At 44.2% G+C, this 18572-nt stretch overlaps 1 protein-coding gene across 1 annotated transcript in view; it reads right to left on the reverse strand.

Moving 5' to 3' along the window:
* Positions 1–3423: 3423 nt before the first annotated feature.
* The window catches only part of HRAS (HRas proto-oncogene, GTPase), a 98453-nt gene continuing 83304 nt past the window's right edge, over positions 3424–18572 (reverse strand). The window contains exon 6 of the mRNA XM_083165279.1: positions 3424–8477. The gene's annotated coding sequence lies outside the window, so the exon portion shown is untranslated. The remainder of the gene's footprint in view (positions 8478–18572) is intronic.

Consider the following 18572-nt stretch of genomic DNA (forward strand, 5'->3'; position numbering starts at 1 on the left):
CCACTTTTTGAAGCATGGTACATCAGGCACGAACACTAATGCACATTCAAGGATACTTAAGCCTCTGTGTACGCAGCACGTGTCAGTGTGTACTTGCACCTTCCCTGTATGGGTGAACAGAAGGGGATATGGTCACTAGGTGGACCCTAATTAGGTAGACATGCATTAGGTCAACCACTGAAGGGCGACACTCAAAATAATTTGACAGGGTTGGCATTAGTTCAACAGTCAAAAAGGTTGACATGATTCTCACTTTTTATTTTTAAGCCGACAGGCAGTATTTCATACTCTACCATCCTCTATAGCATCGTGAAAGAATACAATACTGTGTTGAGCTCGGCGAAGAACCGTGCCCAAAGTTTGGCGGGTACAGCGAGCCATGCATGGGGGTGCATTACACTGAAATGATGTCCATGTCGACATTCAGAACAAAAAAAAACATAAAAAAACTCAGGTACTTGTTTCCTAGCACGGCCACAATCTTGGGCATCGTGTACCTTTAAGTTAAGGTACACGATGCCCACGATGGACCGGATTTCCTTTGAAATCAGGTCCATTTTGCAGGCAAAGGAAAAATCGCGGGCATCGCGTCCGTCGGGACCATTAACATTGGCCCCGACGCGATGCCCCCGATTTCCCCATAGGCTTCAATGTTAAAATAATTTTTAACATTGAAATCAGGAGCATCGCGTTGGTCTTGTGCCATTATAATGGCACAAGATGAGATGGCCTTGATTAAGTCCATCTCACATAGTAAAAAATGTGATAGTAGGGGAATGAAAAGGTCGGAGGACGCGCACCGCCGCCGCTCGCCACGCTTCGGGTTGGCGTCAATCATGGGGTGGGGTTTACGGTGTGAAATTTGTGGGTCTAGGGAATATTTTACATTGAATCCAATGTAAAATCGGGTCCCAGGGACCCTATTCACATTTGATTCAATTAAAAAATCGGGTCGGTCGCATCGCATGCGACCAAATCGCATGCGATGCGACAGACGCGATTTTTCCGACACGACCACCCCGATGGAAATCGGTGTGGCCGTGCTAGGAAACAAGTACCAAAACTCATGTCAACCTTTGGACTGTTGACCTTCCCATTGTCTATCTAATTCTTGTGCGACCTTTTGACCTTAGCCATGTGAACCTACTTTAGGTGTTGACCTAAGCCCGGTCGACCTTCAGTGGTTGACTTTAATAGGGTCGACCCAATGACCCATACTCAACAGAAGAGTGTAGATTTTATGAACATGTGCAGTGCGAAATGATGCAAGATACAGATGGAGCCACAGTCAGCCGGCCCACCAGATCTGAACGGCTGGGGACGCGCAAGCTGCTCGCGCGGACAGGGTGCTTCCCTGCACGTCTCCGCTTGAGGGTCACAGGCAGAGAGTGGGCAGCTGTGTACACCAGAACATTTTAAAATGCTTCTGGTAGAATTACACCCATGTAGGGATTCCGACGTCAGCATTGTTAGGTCAACATACTCGCTGGACATAGGGGGTATTCAAATAGCGGTGGCTAATGATACCACGCTATAGTAAACCCCCGCATTGCATATTCTCGCTGTGAATGAGGTGTACGGCTGGCACAATCCATTATGAAATGCTATTACACTGGTCACCACTCATCGCAAACTAGGAGTAGCCAGAGACTTACTCAGCGGCTGTGATGAATACCGGCCTATCCGGCCCGGTGCTGACATCACACCCCCTCCCCCAAACTCTAGGGCACTTCTGCGGTTTTCTTAGCACACCCATGAAACGGCTGGTTACCACCCCCAGACGCGCACTTCCTGTCAATCTCCTTGTAAAACGGATAGTGAAGGAAAAAGGTAGCAAGATTTCTTCTCTAGCAGGAGTCATCCACGTGCACATAATCAGTCGCTGTGCGAATTTGCAAAGCAGCAATCAAGTCTGAATCAGGCCCATAGTCTGTATCGATCATACTGAACCCAAGCCATCTACCAGCCATACACCAACAAAGCTGATCAGAACACCAATGCTTTCATCATTATCAATATGTTTTATAACAACATGAATAGAACAATATAACAATATGAATAAATGGATCATGTTCTGCAATACAGAGAACCCATATCCTACTAGTAAGAATCTGAGAGCGTGCATGGATTCCTGTACACAAACCTGTAGTCCTCTGCTCAATGATGCCTTGAATAGACATAGACAGCACCGGCTAGTGGCTAGACCATCATGTAGTACCAGCATCAGATGATTAGGTCATAGTAAAATCTACCGAGCCTTTGTAAGCATCCTTCCTATTGTATGAATATTATAGACACGTGTGCGCTTTGTACAGGTATAGAAAACAGGCGTCTTACTTTATACCCTTGTGTATAAGCATGATCACTAGCATGAATCCCCATATCACACCCAAGCCCTAATTACATTCTCACTTCATGCACTGAAAATGACACACACACCAATTATAGAACCGGTTGTAGGAGTTTCTAATTAACACTCCAGTACACAGCACAGGCTGTGGGGGATGTATTGGGAGTGTGTGGAGAATATAATAGTATGCCGATTGCAGCGAGGCACCGTGCCGGAAGCATGGCAAGTGGTGTACATGTTGACCTATGTCGACATTCAGGACAAAAAAAAGTTAAAAATAGACCTCATGTCGACCTTTTCACTGTCAACCTTCCCACTGTCGTCATAATGCTTGTGTTGATCTTCAGTGCAGAGAGTGGTTAAGAGCGGGATGTTCTAACATCCGCTGCCCTGTATCGCCGGGCATCGCATTATTAATAACCACATATGCTCTAACGCAAGGGACAGCTCTTGCGATAAGAGTTGTCCATTGCGATGCGGCACCGGTGCTGGACTTCCGAGTCTGTGACCCGGGAGTCCATCTGTTCATGTGCAGAGCATGGCGCCGGCCGCAGGGCATGCTGGGAGGGATCCGTGACCGATCTCTCACACAGTGCTGCGGTAAGAAGCCCATAGGCTTCTTCAGGGAATCACCAGCTTTTGCTGGCGATTCACTCCGCAGCAGTGACACTGCGGAGGGGGGACAGAACATACAGAAATGCGGTAAAAACCCAGATAACGGGTTTTTACCGCATTTCTGTGTTAGAGAATCGCCCCCTCAATGAGTAACTCCCAACCCCACCTTTGCACATCGCCTAGAACTGAAGTGATCCTATAGACCAGTGGTTCCCAACCCTGGTCCTCAAGTACCCCCAACAGTGCACGTTTTCCAGATCACCCAGCAGGTGCACTCAATATTCAGACACTTTTTAAAAGATCCACAAGTGGAGCTAATTATATCACCTGTGATTCTGTGTGGAGACCTGAAAAACGGGCACTGTTGGGGGTACCAGGGTTGGGAACCACTGCTATAGACCACAATATATCAGGTTAAACCCACAAAGAGCCAACATTTTTTTAGAAAATTTGAGTAATTACATTCTTGAACAGAGCCTAAAATGAGAGTACCCTTGTTTGAAATTCTTTAAATGTTTTAATGTGATACCATGCAGTTGCCCGGTATCACCTGTCCCAGCCACAGAGAACATGCTACCATCAAACACTAAAACCCCGTACACACGTGGGAGATATATTGCTCAGTTTCTCCTTTTCATCAGCGACCAGAGATGGTCGCTGATGAAAGGGAACCTCTGCCGGCAGTGCAGGCAGAGTGCAAGCTCCTGTGACCAGCGATTAGAACGGGTCTGAAAACGGGAGCTCGCACCCGGGGCACACTCCCATCACTGGCAATATGGTCGCCTGCGACCATATTTCCAGCGATTTCAGCCCCTATCGCCCCCGTGTGTACACAGCTTTACTTTACAGGTGATTGCGACAGACGTTTTATGGCCAGCTAGATTCCACTCAAATTAGGCCACTGAGATTCAGACTTTACTACATTCATAAAAATGTTACAGTTATAGAAAGCAATGGTAGGAATTAGCTCATAACAAATCAATATATTTCAATGTACTTGTCAAGAATTTTTGACCAAATAACCAATTGGCACTGGGTAGGTGTAAATGAAACTTTTAAAACTTTTTTTGGGTTTTAAAATAAATGTCAGCTTGATGGCCGAACCAAACCGCAGCTCCGTTCTTTCTCTGTAAATAAATAGCACTACAGTATTCACTACAACAGTGATGGCTAACCTTGACACTACTGCTGTTGTTGAACTACACATCCCAGCATGCACTGAATCAGTTTTAGCATGGTCAAATAGTAAACCTGTAGCAGGGCATGCTGGGATGTGTAGTTCCAACAACAGCTGGGAGTAGCAAGGTTAGCCATCACTGCACTACAACATGGTTGTGATGTGATTCATGGCAAAGCAACATCATCATGCCCTTGCTTTCAAAAATGGGCATAGGGGGCAGGAACCAGAAATACTAGGCGAGTACTGTATGTTTTAGATCCCATTAATTCAGTATAAACCTGGGGTAGCCAACTCCAGTTCTCGAGCGCTACCAACAGGTAAGCTGGTTTTAACATTGCAAACCTGCTTTCAACCAGTTTATATAAAGGTGTCTTAAAACAGGTCAAAAGCCAGTTAAATCCCTTTCATTTTGCATGTTGTAAATGGTATATTGCAGTTTCAATACCGTTTTTGTACCTTTCAGATTCAACCCGTTTCACCCATAGAAAGCCATACAATGTCATTTTAAATGGCCTTTTCCTGCTTGTGGGCGGGGATCATGCAGGGAGATCACCCTTGTGTGGTTATCATTTGTAGCAAATACAGTTTCTGAGCTGTTCAGACTGCAGGGAAAACGGCTCAGAAACATGAAGGATCCTGCTTTTAACACGTTTCAAAATACTGGTATTCTGTAACCGGTAAATTGACAATGGAGCTGTCACACTGCAGCCGTACCCGTTTTAAATCAATGGGAGAGGGGTATTAATGTTTTGCAGATCTCCTCACAGAATCACAAGTGAAGTAATTAGCTCCACCTGTGAATCTTTTAAAATGTGTTAGTGAGTAATGAGTGCACCTGTGTACATGTGAGCCGAGCTGGAAAATGGGAACGGTTAGCTCTGAAGGACTGGAGTTGGCTGCCACTGGTCTAAACTAACTCCACATAAGTACAGTGGTATGCACCTTCCAACACCATTTCCCTGTAACCAGCTCCTGTGTGGCACTTAAGTGACTGTTCAGTGGCGTAACTATAGTCCCGCAGCCCCCGCGGTGGTGGGGAGGTGCTAAGAAGGTGTGGGCGTCGGGGGGTCTGTGGGGCTATAGTTACTTGCTGCTGTCTGCCCGCTGGCGCTTCTGGGTGCGGGGAGCTGGGTGGCTGGCTACTCCTGTTTTCCGGCTAGCTGTCAGTGACAGTGTGGCCGGGCCGCACCCCCTGCTGCTGCCGGACACCAGGTAGGTGAGACGCGGCTCCTACTTGTAAACATGCTCCCCACATTGGCTGCCAGCGACGGGCACCCTGCCCGCTGGCACCACTTCTGTCGGGTCCCGGGCCGGCCCCGGCTGCTAACAGAAAGTGACGCACGGAAAATGGCTGCCCCCATACCTCAAAAGCTGTCTGCAGTATGGGGGCAGCCATTTTCCGATTGTCACTTTATATTAGCAGCCAGAGCCGGGGACCCGTCAGAAGCACTGGCGCTAGGAGGTACCGGCCGCGGGGGAGGAGAGCTTGTTAACTCTCCGTGGGGGGGGGGGAGGCGGTCCAAATTTGCGGCCGGGGGGCGAAAAATTTATAGTTACGCCACTGTGACTGTTCTTGCTTTCAATTTAAAAGAAAAAAAAGGGTTATTAGGTGTTAAGTCAAGTGAAAGATCAAAGTTCTATTACATGGATATACCCTAGTATTGTAATTAGTTAGCCCAATTTACTGTGTTTACGAATGTCTGTGTAATATAAAAGTGGGAAAGTGCGAAAAAATAAATAAAAAAAAAACAAGCAAATAAAACTAACAAGATCTGATTAAGTTTATATATCAAATGAAAACCATACTTTTATTCTTATTTGCAATCCAATTTGGTCCAATGTCAGTAACCCAAGTAAAACACTAATGGGGCCTATATGCGGGTAGATTTTACTAAGCGATCTGATCAATGCAGATCCCTCGGCACACAGCGAGGTGTACTGGGCGATCTGTCAGAGCCACTATCACTAGTGTGAGAACACTGGCCCCTGACTGGCAATCGCGCTAGATTTATCCTGCATGCAGGATATTAATCGCCGGTGGATAACGACACGCGGTACACATGGAGCGAGGTAGGGGCATTTTCTAAGCGATCTATTCTGATTGGTTAGAAAATGCCCTGCGTGTACGCCCCATAAGGGGAGTATTTATCAAAGCTCCGAGAGATACAATTATGAGAGATAGGTACCATCTGATCAGGTTCTACCATACACTTTACAGGCAGTGTTTGAAAACAAACATTCAGAAGCCGATTGATTGGCATTTTATCCCTTAACATTTTCTCTCTAATGTTGTGTACACACGGTGAGATTCCTTTGCTATTAGATTTAAGATTCGCGTGCTATACAATCTTTGCTATCTCTGTACTTTTAACATACAATCAGCATTAAATTTTCACTATATAGGGGAGTATTCAATGAATTTTTTTCTCCATGTGCAGCGAATCCTGTTTAGGATTTGCTGCACATTCGCAAAGTTCCGGAGGGCTGGAGCATTCGCTGCCAGCCCTCCCTGTCACCCTATTCAATGTCGCAGGCTCGCTGCCCCTGACAGTGAATTTTAATCAGGAGCCAGGGGACGGCGGCAGGCAGGGAGATGTAAGCCTCCCGGCCCCAGAATTTGTGGGGGAGAAGGAGAAGGAGCACATGAATAAAATAGTATGCCCCTTCACAGGAAAAAAAATTCTGATTTTTTTTTTACACAAAAAAAAAATTATTTTAAAAGATCACTTTCCAGTTCACCTAAAAAAGATGTTGAATGCAAAACAATGAATCATGGCGAAAATCAGGGAGAAAGCAGTTCTCCATCCTAGCATTGAATACACTCTTGGCGAACCCAGTGAAAACCCCATTGAAATACACCAGCGAATTGCAGCGAGCATGAAACGGAGAACTGGCCGGCATTCACTTTCGCTGAACAGTGAACATTGAATAGGGTGAATCAGATTTTCAGTGAAAAAGATTCACTGCAAGGAGGAAAAACAGCCCGATTCGCCAAAAAAAAACGGTGAATCGGGAGCATTGAATACTGGCCTTAGTCATTGCTGACCTGTCTATTTGGGTCTTGATTTGTGCTGTCACGGGAGCGCGCATCGGGATCGAAAGGTAAAAAAAACCCTGTGCGATCTGCATGTGATTTTGACTATATAGTCAAAATCCAATGTCAAATCTCACCGTGTGTACACAGCATAGGTTGGACTATGCCTGTTTTCTACCAGCTTTCAATATTTTACCTGTCATATGTGTAAAACCTTTCATTGCTCAACAGAATGAATATAGAACAGGAGTCTAATTCAGGCCTGATCGCAGGGCACATTTTGGTTGCAAATGGTCAAAACCATGTTGCACTGAAGATGGGACTGATGAAAAACGTGCAGAGAGTAATGTAGGGTAGACACCACAATAATCATCATAGTGAGCAGATTGTGAGACGCCCATACGATGGTCGCGCGATCTGTTGGAACACACAATATGCATACGTTCCGATCACAATCTGTACCCAGTTGAAGGGATCGTTTTCAAATCTGACTGCGGTAGGTATGATCTGCAAAATGACCAGTGGGGATGCACATCGGATCGGATCTAAAACATGCAATCGGTCGAGATTGTATTGAAATTGGGGGAATTTATGCCAAATCGTCCTGGCGTGTACCCAGCATTAGATTTGGGTGGGGTGTGTTCAAACTGAAATCTAAATTGCAGTGTAAGAATAAAGAAGTCAATATTCACATACAAATAACTCACCCAAATCTAACACTCTCTGTACGTTCCATCTGCCCCACCTGCAATGCAGCATGGTTTGGCCCATCTGCAAACAAAATGTGCCCTACGATCAGGTCTGAATCAGTCCCCATGAGATACTAGCCTCATCAATGCAAAATCTAACCAACCAAATAAAAACCATAACACGGGACATCATAAATAAATATCCTCCAGCGAATGAGGGGACATTACTGTGGAGCGCATTGAAGATACTGAAGATTGCAGGAAGAATCAATTTTCTCATCCAAAGATCCGGATTTACCTCTTAACTTCAGAGTCCAAAGAGAACCAGATCCACTGGGTAGGCAACAACTGTCGTGTCATTAACCCCTGTGCTGACATATTACTACCTCATGATGTACACGGAACATATCCAGAAGACAAGAATTGACTGGATAGAGAAATACAGTATAATTCCCAGGTTAATCATGTTTGAGTCTTTAGAGCAGCTTCTCCACAAAAGGCTGGGGGTCTTCTAATCTCTTCTAATACTTATTCACCTGGGTGTCTGCTACTTGGCTGGAGGAGCAGAACGGGGGGAACCTTCTTCAGGTCAGAAGTTGACCAGTGACCCTAAAAAGAAGAAAATAATAATAATAAACCATGTTCAACAGAAATATGAAGCATTTGCATAGGTAATCTAAAATTAGAGATGTGTAGAATCTGATTTATTCTGATTTCAAAGCAGGATCTTATTGGCTATCCCAAATCACATAACAGTTGTTGACAGTTGATAGCCAATAAGATCCTGCTTTGAAATCAGAGTAAATCAGAGCCTGCACATCTCTATCTAAAATAAACATACAAATAAAAAAATCAAGAATAACTCAAGCCAAAAATAAAATACCCGACAATGTGAATTGAGTGAAAAATGAAGAGGCTTTATTTTTAGAGTGTTCTATTTTCACAGTAGTTTGTGCCAGATTCAGGCTCACTCTCCCCCCCCCTGGTCTTTTTGCATACGATATATGGATACGATGGAATCCCAGCCAAGCCAGTCCATCACGGTTGCTATCCAACAGACCGCTTCTGCAGCCGGTGCGACTCGCAGACTCCGGTGCGATGTGCACGGGCCTGCACATCGTATTGGACAATCGCATGAAGAGCACCCAAATCACATGCGATTCGCCCTAGTGTATAGGCACCTTAACACCCAGACACAAATGCATTATGTAGCCTTAAGTGTAAGTGTGTGTTCATATTGTGTGTACAGAATCAGGTGTATAACAAACAGCTTGGGGGCTAATGCAATAAAATTATACTGTTCCTATAGACCCCACCTATAGGGAGAGGTGCAGATCGGACGGCGCAATGGTTAGCATTACTGCTTCACAGCGATGGGGTTGGGTGTTCGCTTCCCACCATGGCCCTAACCGTGTGGAGTTTGTATATTCTCCCTGTGTTTGTGTGGGTTTCCTCCTGGTACTCCCGTTTCCTCCCACAATCCAAAAATATACTGGTAGGTTAATTGGCTCCCAACAAAATTAACCCAAGAGTCAATGTGTGTGTGCGTGTGTGTGCATGTGGTAGGGAATATAGATTGTAAGCTCCACTGGGACAGGGACTGATGTGAATGTTCAAATATTCTCTGTAAAGTGCTGCGGAATCTGTGTGCGCTATATAAGAAACAAAATGAATAATAAATAAAATCGGCAGTGCTCTGCAATTCTGCTTATATTATCACAATCAGATTTTTCGGCCACATGAATTGTGATTAGAATTTTTTCCCATTTGGCAGAAAATGATATCCTAGTTATGGCATTCATTCTTTCAGGTGTTAAACATACAGTTAAATTATACCTGTCTGAACTACAATAATTATAGATCCAATAATCCCTTAATAATATAGAGTAGGGAAAGGTCAGATACTAATTAACGCCATCCACACAGCACCCCAGCCGGTCACGTGTCCAGATCACGTGACCGCGCCCGCCCCATGTGTCTACACAGCCTCATTCTTATTGGTTTAGTCTAAGATTGTTTACATGTATCTATAATAACATACCCTCCCACTGGAAGATTGGCAGAAGGTCTGACCAATCACTCTTTATGAAACTCTGACCCGTATTATTATTCAGTATTTTTTATTTTTCTACATTATGGTCTGTCTATATATATATATATATATATTATATATATATATATATATATATATATATATATATATACATACATACATACATACATACATACATATATATATGTATATCCTTGCCTCTCTGTTCATGCATTACTCTCTCCTCATTTTTATTGATATTATGATTCATGTATGCCCAGGTGCACTCATTTCCCTATAATGGGAGGGGTATATAAACCCTTAGCAAATGCTATGAGACTATCCTTTGATAAAGCTGCTCCTTTATGCAGTGAAACGCGTCAGGCACCACTGCACCAGCCACCTATTACCAGCCAACATCTGCCATCAACCAGCTCTCGGGGATCCAGACCAGCCGCCACCGGATTGTACCATCTTCCAAACAGACCGCTTGAATGGAGTCCTGAGGCCAATTTACTCAAAACCAACTGTTGGACTTTGCTTTTATGCCATCCTAAGAAGGATTAAAACCACCTGCAGTAAATATCACTCTAACCCTATATATGAGGAGACTCTTTATTTCCGGAAATAGGCGGCATTTATAGGAATGGACCCTATCTTCAGGCAACCAATCTTTTTAGGTGCTGGTGCATTTGTTTTATGAATTTGTTTATTTTTAAATTGTTTGTGCACTTTATATATTAAATGTGATACTGCTTTTATATGGTCTAGCGCTACTACTTTTTTGTAAATTATTTTGTTGATTACAATCTCATACAGAAACGGTCTGGGGGGTTACAGTAACCTTATATAGTCATTGGCTTTAAGAAAAATATAGTCTCTTGTTACTGGTACATCAGTCAGACTTACACATGAGACTCAAATTTGCCGGGTGTAGAAAAAATCATAATCATTGCTTTTGCCCGTTTCACAAAAAAGTTGATCCTGCAGACAGTACCATAAACTACCTTGCATTATAACAGGATCATATGAATAGTTTTCACAGGAACCCCTAGGGGCAAAGGTTCCTCATTGGCCAGTATTCAATGCCTCTGATTGTCCATATTTTCTGGGGAATCAGGCAATTCGCCGGATTTACAGGGAATTTTCTCACAGGAAAAACAATTCGCCCTATTCAATGGACACAATTCTCTGCAATGAAGAGCGAATGTCTGGCGATTCTCGGTTTGTGATTCTCCAGGATTCGCCAGTGGTTTTCAATGGGGTTTTTAGTGGAATTCGCCGGGAGTGTATTCAATGCTGAAATGAAGAACTGCTTTCTCCAGTGATTTTCGCCATGATTCTCCAATTTGCATTCGGCATCTTTTTTGGGGGAACTGTTATGTGTTCTTTTTAAATAAAGGGTTTTGTTTATTTTTGGACTCAAAAAATCATTAAATTGCATTATGTAAATGGTCTTGCTATTTATTTTACTGGTCAACGCACACAAATATATTTGTATTTCTTTTTTTTTTTAAACATAACATATGCAGGGGGGGCACTGCTGATTACATACACTTACATTTTGCAGGGGGGGCTCCGCTGATCTCACATAAGGGCTGCACCTGCCCGCTGGTGGGTGGCATGCAGCGGGGTCTGGCAGCGCAGGGTCATGTCAAGTAGCGCTGGCGGGCAGGAGGTGGGAACTAGTGGTTCTTATCCACTGCAGGGACCCCGCCGCTGATCTCACACGCAGGGACCTCATGCCAGACCCTGCTGCATGCCACCCACCAGCGGCCAGGGGGTCCACCATCCCCGACACGCCGCCCGCTCTGCTCCCCGACCCCAGAAGGGGAAAAGGTGGGACACTCAGCAGCTGTCAGCAGGGAGAGACCTGTCCAGCAGCAGCAGTCACAGTCAGTGGCGTAAGTTTGTTCCAGGTGCCTGGAGGCAAGATATTTATTGGTGCCCCCCCACACACACACACAAACCCTATATAACCTCTCTCACCCATTTCTTACCCTTACAGGGCCAGGCTGCCGCTGCAGCGTCTACTAGCCAGCTTCTCCAGGTACTGCTGTCACTCACCAGCCGGCAGCAGATCAGTCTCTTCAGTGGGCAGTATTCATGAGTCTACCTCCCGGCTGTTTGTACTGGGACTGCTGCTGGCTTGCTCACTCACAGGCCGCCGGCGGATGTCCGGCGACTTTGTCAGAGAAGTGAGCAGCCAGCAGCCGGGTGACAGGGGGGGCGGTGCCACGGTCGTCGTGCACCGAGTGTGTGGGGGGGGGGAGGGGGGAAGCTCCGGCAGCAGCTGTCACTAGGGAGAGACGGGTCTAGCAGCAGTCGCAGTCCTCTGGCAGCCCCAGCGATGTGATAGCAGATGTCAGCACCGGGGCTGCTGGAGCCGGAGGTCTGCTGCTGCTGCTGGACCCGTCCTTAGGCTGTGCGGCATCAATGTGCTCCCCCGCCGGGACTCCGCTCTATCCCCTGCAGTGGCAGTGTAGCCGCAGGAGCAGGGGAGAGAGCCAGGAGCACAATTTGTCATAGGGGGTAATTTTCGCCGTCAGGGGCTGAGAGCCCCTGACGCGTTGAATACTGCGGATGGGCGGCTGCTGGCAAATCTCCCAGCAGGGAGAATCACGGCGAAAGTGCTGCGAATCCTACACAGAATTCGCTGCCGCCCGCCACCCCAGGCCATTGAGTACTGGCCATTGAGAAAATCAGAAAAAAAACATTAAATTGAGTAAATTGTGTTTTTTATTTCTTATCCTTCGGGACAGTTATCTGGTAATGGACATAATTCACTTCTGTTTGTCTATTTGCCTATTACATTGGCCAAAAATAATTTGTATTGGTCATGTAGCACCAAAACTAGGGCACCCCTGCAGGTCCTTCAAGGCACCCTAGGGTGCCACGGCACACAGTTTGGGAACCACTGACATACACACAATATATTTATATAGTATGTTATCAATATTCATATACATTTAGCCCCCTCATGTGGCCTGAGTAGTGTACTACACCATCAACATTTCCTGTAGGTTTAACGGATGATACTAAAGATAACCACACGCAAATAGATTCTGTTGCTCTGCCCAAGTACTATTAGAATCAAATGTAACCAAGGTAAACACATATGTAAGCAATGAAATTGGTCCAAGTCCGGACATCAGCCACTAAGGGTTGAGCAGCTATATAATTTCTGGTACATAATTATTACATTTCACTGGACCCAAACATGTTCCGGGCACAATGATCAATATACCCTGATTTGATTAAGCAGTCTGATATTTGCTCACTTTCACTATTTTTTTTTTTTACATTTTTAAACAGTAAACACTACTGTGCTAGAATTGTGGCCATCACATTTTTAAAACTGTGAAAATGTATAAATGTAAAAAACTTAGTATGCAAACTGGTCCAACAATATAAGAATTTAAAATGTATATATTTAACCCCTTCCTGACAGAGCTAGTTTTTGCGTTCCTGACAGAGCCATTTTTTTCAAATCTGACATGTCTCACTTAAGTGGGAATAACTTTTTTTTGCTTTTACTTATCCCAGTGATTTTGAGATTGTTTTTTCGTGACACATTGTACTTCAAATTAGTGGTAAATTTGGGTCGATACAGTCTGTGTTTTTTTGTGAAAAATACCAAAATGTCGTGAAAAAATGGAAAATTTAGCGATTTGCAAAATGTTAAATTTTCTGCTTGTGAGACAAATAATCATACCACTCAAAATAGTTAATAACTAACATAGACCATATGTATACTTTATGTTTCCATCATTATTTCAACTTTCTTTTAATTTTTTTGGACACTAGGAGGCTTACAATATGAATAGCAAATTCTCAAATTTTCAAGAAAATTTCAAACACTGATTTTTTTAGGGACCAGTTCAGTTCTGATATGACTTTGAGGGACTTGTATGTGAGACACCCCCATAAATGATGCCATTTCAAAAACTGCACCCCTCACAGTATTCAAAACAGCATTTTGGAAGTTTGTTAACCCTTTAGGTGTTTCACAGGAATTAAAACAAAGTGTAGGTGAAATTTCAAAAATTCATTTTTTTTGCAGATTTGCAATTTTAATACATTTTTCTAAGGAACACAGTACATTTTACTAGAGAAATGTGACTAAAAATTGATTCCCCCAATTCTTTTGTTTTCAAAAATATCCTATATGTGGCCCTAGTGTGCACGTTGACCAAACCACAGGCTTCATAATAGAAGGAGCACCTACTTGATTTTGGAGCCTCCTTTTTATGAGATTATTTTTTAGGCACCATGTAGGTTTCTAGGCACCATAAGATGCTAAAATTTAGGAACCCCCCCACAAGTTACCCCATTTTGCAAACTACACCCCTCAGGGAATTCATCTAGGGGTATAGTGTACATTTCAAACCCCCAGGGGTTTCACCAATTGTGGTACAACTGGGCAGTGAAAATGAAAAATTACATTTTTTACACAAAAATGCAGTTCTGGCTCAAAATTTTTCATTTTCACAAGGAATGAAGGAGACAAAGCACCCCAAAATCTGTGCCCCAATTTCTCCCGAGTACCGCAATGCCTCACATGTGACCAAAAAATACCAGTTGGGTGCATGGCAGGACTCAGAAGGGAAGGAGTGATTTTTGGATTTTGCAGCTCAGATTCTGGTGGAATTTTGGTGGGTGCTATGTCGCATTAGCAAGACCCCCCAAGCACCAATACAGTGGAACCCCCCCACAAGTGACCCCATTTTGCAAACTACACCCCTCAGGGAATTCATCTAGGGGTATAGTGTACATTTCAAACCCCCAGGGGTTTCACCAATTTTGATACAAGTGGGCAGTGAAAATGAAAAATTACATTTTTTTACACAAAAATGCAGTTCTGGCTCAAAATTTTTCATTTTCAGAAGGTATGAAGGAGAAAAAGCACCCCAAAATCTGTGCCCCAATTTCTCCCGAGTACGGCAATGCCTCACATGTGAACAAAAAATACCAGTTGGGTGCATGGCAGGACTCAGAAGGGAAGGAGTGATTTTTGGATTTTGCAGCACAGATTTTGGTGGAATGAATGGTGGGTGCTATGTTGCACCAATACAGTGGAACCCCCCCACAAGTCACCCCATTTTGCAAAGTACACCCCTCAGGGAATTCATCTAGGGGTATAGTGTACATTTCAAACCCCCAGGGGTTTCACCAATTTTGATACAAGTGGGCAGTGAAAATGAAAAATTACATTTTTTTACACAAAAATGCAGTTCTGGCTCAAAATTTTTCATTTTCAGAAGGTATGAAGGAGAAAAAGCACCCCAAAATCTGTGCCCCAATTTCTCCCGAGTACGGCAATGCCTCACATGTGACCAAAAAATACCAGTTGGGTGCATGGCAGGACTCAGAAGGGAAGGAGTGATTTTTGGATTTTGCAGCTCAGATTCTGGTGGAATTTTGGTGGGTGCTATGTCGCATTAGCAAGACCCCCAAAGCACCAATACAGTGGAACCCCCCCACAAGTGACCCCATTTTGCAAACTACACCCCTCAGGGAATTCATCTAGGGGTATAGTGTACATTTCAAACCCCCAGGGGTTTCACCAATTTTGATACAAGTGGGCAGTGAAAATGAAAAATTACATTTTTTTACACAAAAATGCAGCTCTGGCTCAAATTTTTCAGTTTCAGAAGGTATGAAGGAGAAAAAGCACCCCAAAATCTGTGCCCCAATTTCTCCCGAGTACGGCAATGCCTCACATGTGAACAAAAAATACCAGTTGGGTGCATGGCAGGACTCAGAAGGGAAGGAGTGATTTTTGGATTTTGCAGCACAGATTTTGGTGGAATGAATGGTGGGTGCTATGTTGCACCAATACAGTGGAACCCCCCCACAAGTCACCCCATTTTGCAAAGTACACCCCTCAGGGAATTCATCTAGGGGTATAGTGTACATTTCAAACCCCCAGGGGTTTCACCAATTTTGATACAAGTGGGCAGTAAAAATGAAAAATTACATTTTTTTACACAAAAATGCAGTTCTGGCTCAAAATTTTTCATTTTCAGAAGGTATGAAGGAGAAAAAGCACCCCAAAATCTGTGCCCCAATTTCTCCCGAGTACGGCAATGCCTCACATGTGACCAAAAAATACCAGTTGGGTGCATGGCAGGACTCAGAAGGGAAGGAGTGATTTTTGGATTTTGCAGCTCAGATTCTGGTGGAATTTTGGTGGGTGCTATGTCGCATTAGCAAGACCCCCCAAGCACCAAGACAGTGGAACCCCCCCACAAGTGACCCCATTTTGCAAACTACACCCCTCAGGGAATTCATCTAGGGGTATAGTGTACATTTCAAACCCCCAGGGGTTTCACCAATTTTGATACAAGTGGGCAGTGAACATGAAAAATTACATTTTTTTACAAAAAAATGCAGTTCTGGCTCAAAATTTTTCATTTTCAGAAGGTATGAAGGAGAAAAAGCACCCCAAAATCTGTGCCCCAATTTCTCCCGAGTACGGCAATGCCTCACATGTGACCAAAAAATACCAGTTGGGTGCATGACAGGACTCAGAAGGGAAGGAGTGATTTTTGGATTTTGCAGCTCAGATTCTGGTGGAATTTTGGTGGGTGCTATGTCGCATTAGCAAGACCCCCCAAGCACCAATACAGTGGAACCCCCCCACAAGTGACCCCATTTTGCAAACTACACCCCTCAGGGAATTCATCTAGGGGTATAGTGTACATTTCAAACCCCCAGGGGTTTCACCAATTTTGATACAAGTGGGCAGTGAACATGAAAAATTACATTTTTTTACAAAAAAATGCAGTTCTGGCTCAAAATTTTTCATTTTCAGAAGGTATGAAGGAGAAAAAGCACCCCAAAATCTGTGCCCCAATTTCTCCAGAGTACGGCAATGCCTCACGTGTGAACAAAAAATACCAGTTGGGTGCATGGCAGGACTCAGAAGGGAAGGAGTGATTTTTGGATTTTGCAGCACAGATTTTGGTGGAATGAATGGTGGGTGCTATGTTGCACCAATACAGTGGAACCCCCCCACAAGTCACCCCATTTTGCGAAGTACACCCCTCAGGGAATTCATCTAGGGGTATAGTGTACATTTCAAACCCCCAGGGGTTTCACCAATTTTGATACAAGTGGGCAGTGAAAATGAAAAATTACATTTTTTTACACAAAAATGCAGTTCTGGCTCAAAATTTTTCATTTTCAGAAGGAATGAAGGAGACAAAGCACCCCAAAATCTGTGCCCCAATTTCTCCCGAGTACGGCAATGCCTCATGTGTGACCAAAAAGTGGCAGGACTCAGAAGGGAAGGAGTGATATTTGGAGTTTGCAGCACAAATTCTGGTGGAATGATGGTGGGTGCTATGTCGCATTAGCAAGACCCCCAAAGCACCAATACAGTGGAACCCCCCCACAAGTGACCCCATTTTGCAAACTACACCCCTCAGGGAATTCATCTAGGGGTATAGTGTACATTTCAAACCCCCAGGGGTTTCACCAATTTTGATACAAGTGGGCAGTGAAAATGAAAAATTACATTTTTTTACACAAAAATGCAGTTCTGGCTCAAAATTTTTCATTTTCAGAAGGAATGAAGGAGACAAAGCACCCCAAAATCTGTGCCCCAATTTCTCCCGAGTACGGCAATGCCTCATGTGTGACCAAAAAATGGCAGGACTCAGAAGGGAAGGAGTGATATTTGGAGTTTGCAGCACAAATTCTGGTGGAATGATGGTGGGTGCTATGTCGCATTAGCAAGACCCCCAAAGCACCAATACAGTGGAACCCCCCCACAAGTGACCCCATTTTGCAAACTACACCCCTCAGGGAATTCATCTAGGGGTATAGTGTACATTTCAAACCCCCAGGGGTTTCACCAATTTTGATAAAACTGGGCAGTGAACATGAAAAATTACATTTTTTTACACAAAAATGCAGTTCTGGCTCAACATTTTTCATTTTCACAAGGAATGAAGGAGAAAAAGCACCCCAAAATCTGTGCCCCAATTTCTCCCGAGTACGGCAATGCCTCACATATGACCAAAAAATACCAGTTGGGTGCATGGCAGGACTCAGAAGGGAAGGAGTGATTTTTGGATTTTGCGGCTCAGATTCTGGTGGAATGAATGGTGGGTGCTATGTGGCATTAGCAAGACCCCCGAAGCACGGTGAAATTATGAACCTAATATTCCATAGATGTGTGGTATATTTTAAAACACTCCTTTATACATAGGCCGGGTTTGTCGGGGCAAGTGTCACACTGGAAAATAGTTTGCTTTCTTATTCCCTTTTTATAGCAAACTTTGCACCTTTTTTGTGTCCTGCCCTTTTTTCCAGTGGAGGGGATTTCATCAGGAAAATGCTGCCCTGGTACAATACGGGGGCCAGTACTAGAAGTACTGGGGCCCTCTGCCTGCTGGTTCCCAAATATTAGGCCCTTTATGACTTCCTCTTGAAAGTGCATAAATGTCCCCCTCTGGCCGGTAGAACGGAATAGCACGTAAGCGTTATACAGTGCCATCTGGATGATATACACGGCCACCTTCTTGTACCAGATTTTTGTTTTCCGCAGGGCACTGTACGGCTTCAGTACCTGATCTGAAAGATCCACTCCGCCCATGTACCTATTGTAATCCAGGATACAATTAGGTTTTGAGGTGTGGGTACTGGTACCTCGTACAGGGACG

The sequence above is a fragment of the Crinia signifera genome, chromosome 11 (assembly GCF_055691185.1).
Source record: "Crinia signifera chromosome 11, ASM5569118v1, whole genome shotgun sequence".
NCBI lineage: Eukaryota > Metazoa > Chordata > Amphibia > Anura > Myobatrachidae > Crinia > Crinia signifera.